We start from the raw sequence: 3,389 nt of genomic DNA, 5'->3' as shown, positions 1-3,389 counted from the left end.
TGGCTTAAAGTTCAACATTCAGAAAACAAAGATCATGGCATCTGGTCCCATCACTTCATGGCAAATAGATGGAGAAACAAGGGAAACACTGACAGACTTTATTTTAGGGGGGCTCCAAAATCACTGCAATGGTGACTGCAGCCATGAAGTTAAAAGATGCTTGCTCCTTGGAAGAAAAGTTATGACCAACCTAGATAGTATATTAAAAAGCAGAGACATTACTGTGTCAACAAAGGTCCACCTAGTCAAGGCTATAGTTTTTCCAGTAGTCATGTACAGATGTGAGAGTTGGACTATAAAGAAAGCTGAGCACTGAAAAATTGATGCTTTTGAACTGTGGTGTTAGAGAAGACTCTTGAGTCCCTTGGACTGCAAGGAGATCCAACTAGTCCATCCTAAAGGAAATCAGTCCTGAATATTCATTGGAAGGACTGATGTTGAAGCTGAAACTCCAATACTTTGGCCACCTGATGTGAAGAGCTGACTCATTTGAAAAGCTCCTGATGCTGGGAAAGATTGAAGGTGGGAGGAGAAGGGGACTTTAACAGAGGATGAGATGGTTGGATGGCATCACCGACTCAGTGGACACAGGTTTGAGTAAACTCTGGGAGTTGGTGATGGAGAGGGAGGCCTGGTGTGTTGCAGTTCATGGTGTTGCAAAGAGTTGGACACAACTGAGCTACTGAACTGAACCAAGGGGGAAAGGGGTGGTGGTGAAATGAATTGGGAGATTGGGATTGATAAATACAATTTATTGATACTATGTATAAAATAGATAACTAATGAGAAACTACTGTATAGCACAGGGAATGCTCCGCAGTGACTTAAATGGAAGGAAAACCAAACAAGAGGAGATATATGTATGTATGTATATATGTACATACATACACATGTATAGCTGATTCATATTGCTGTATGGTGGAAACTAACACAACGTTGTAAAACAACTACACTCCGATAAATTTTTTTTAAACATACAGGTATGCCTGTGTTCATAGCAGCACTATTTATAATAACCAAGTTATGGAAAAGACGTAAATGTCCATTGACAGACAGATGAAGAAAATATGATAGATATATACAACGGAATATTTTGTATGGGTGACCCTCTTAACAGTGAACTCCAGGTCGCAACACAGTAACTCTCAGTTCAAACTACACCAGGGTTTCTGAAGACAAGAGCTTCTCCACCAAAGCAGGTTGTAAATAAATTTTGAATGTAACCTAGTATCACCCTGAAGGAATTCTAACTCCACACTGTTGGGGTAGTTCACCAAAATGACTTCAGAGTAGACTAACCTTACACAGCACATTTTTTAAAAGACACATTTATTCAGCATTATGATCACACTATTACATTTAGCAATTGACAACATGGGTGCAAAAGAAAAGAAATCTACCTTAAAATCCTTTGTTGGAATGCTTTATACTTTGCACAGAACAGAAACTAAAACAACCTGTTATACAATTAGTCACAAATACAATCCTTGAGTTTTTTGCCCATACACATGAGTATTGCCTAAAACATGTTTTCTTTATAGCAGCTAGGCCTTGTCACCACTGTACTTGCCTAAAAGTTCATAAATCAGTTGTAACCTGTAGCCTCCCTGTCACTTCTCTGGCTTTCCTCTCCTGCTAAGCTTTGTTTTCTGGGAGTAATTAAAACTTTCTGTCACTGCCATAGTTACTTGTGGTTTGGCAAAATATTGGCCTCCCACCACCATTGGGGCCAGGACTTTTGTCTCCAAAGTTTCCTTCTTTCATGGGTCCAAAATCTGAAGATCAATTGTCATAATTGCCAAGAGCACTGTAGCTTCCACCACCTCCAAAATCGCTTACATCATTACCAAGCCCATTATAGCCATCCCCATTGCCACCGTATCCACAACCACCACCACAGCTCCCACCAAAGCCACCTCGACCACTGAAGTTTCCTCCACAACCAAGGTGGTCATTTCCATCAAAACCACCTCCATGACCACCACCAAAGTTTCCAGAACCACGTTGACCTCTTTGGCTGAATGAAGCACTAGCCATCTCTTGCTAAGATAGGGCTTCTTTTACTTCACAGTTGTGGCCATTCCCAGTGTGGTATTTCTGAATGACAATCTTGTCTACGGAGTCAGGGTCATCAAAGGTTACAAAGCCTCTCTTTTTGCCACTGCCTTGGTCAGCTGTGATTTCAATAGTCTCAATTTTCCGATACTATTTAAAATAATCTTTTACGTGATATTCTTCAGTGTCTTCTTTAATGCCATCAACAAAAATCTTTTTCCCAGTTAAGTGGGCACCAGGTCTTTGACGATCTTCTCTTGACATGGCCTACTTTGGTTCCAAAAACTCTTTCATCCAACTTGTGTGGCCTTGCATTCATGGCTGCATCCACCTCCTTCACAGCGGCCTACCTGACAAACTGGAAGCTTCTGGAGCACTTGGGGTTTGGATCCCTCATTCCTACATAGTCTGTGAGCATCCCCTGTTATTCAAAATGGCTCCTCAGACTCTCATCGGTTGTGTCAAAGCTCAGTCCTCTGATGAAGAGCTTCCACAGCTGTTTGGGCTCTTTGGGAGACTCAGATTTAGACATGACATCAGTGGAAGGGGGTACACTTCAATGATGATTATTCTGTGGTATTCATGAGCAGAAAAGAAGATCAATAAATTTTTTAAAATATTAAGATTTCTGGGAATTGTCTGGTGGTCCAGTGGTTAGGATTTGATGCTTTCACTGCTACGGACCAGGGTTCCATCCCTGGTGGGGAAACTAAGATCCATCAAGCCGTGTGGCAAAACTGAAAATAAATCAAGATTTCTACCTCATATTTAAAAAAATAGAGGATCTTTCAGCACTGGATTTGAATTTCCTTAAGGTCTCTGAAGCTGAATGAACATCTACTCTCCCTATACAGCATTGTCTTCAGACATGATCTCCACAGATTTTGTTTTTACATGTTTTACTTATGGAGAGTGATGTACTTTTGGGCCCCTGTAATCATAAAAGCAAACATTAATTTAGTGCTTACTGAGTGCCCAACATTGTCCTCCTCAATACTTTACATGTATTAATTAATTTAATCCTCATAACATCCCTGTATAGTAGGTTATCATTGTCCCTTTTTCTGATAAGGAATCTGAAGCACAGAGTTAGTAAGTGGTGTAGTCAGCAAATGTGGTGAAGTGAAAGTTGCTCAGTCGTGTCTGACTCTTTGTGACCCCATGGGCTATACAGTCAATGGAATTCTCCAGGCCAGAATACTAGAGTGGGTAGCTTTTCCCTTTTCCAGGGGATCTCCCCAACCCAGGGATTGAACCCAGGTCTCCCTTATTGCAGGTAGATTCTTTACCAGATGAGCCACAGCAAATGTGGTAATAGGGCACTAAATGTTAAT

General features: G+C 41.0%; 1 pseudogene; it reads right to left on the bottom strand.

The window, feature by feature from the left end:
• Window positions 1–1,610: 1,610 nt before the first annotated feature.
• Window positions 1,611–2,587, bottom strand: LOC122445153 (annotated as a pseudogene).
• Between the last annotated feature and the right edge of the window lie 802 nt (window positions 2,588–3,389).

Source organism: Cervus canadensis, chromosome 7 (genome assembly GCF_019320065.1).
Source record: "Cervus canadensis isolate Bull #8, Minnesota chromosome 7, ASM1932006v1, whole genome shotgun sequence".
Lineage (NCBI taxonomy): Eukaryota > Metazoa > Chordata > Mammalia > Artiodactyla > Cervidae > Cervus > Cervus canadensis.
This window is presented reverse-complemented; position numbering and strand designations above follow the sequence as displayed.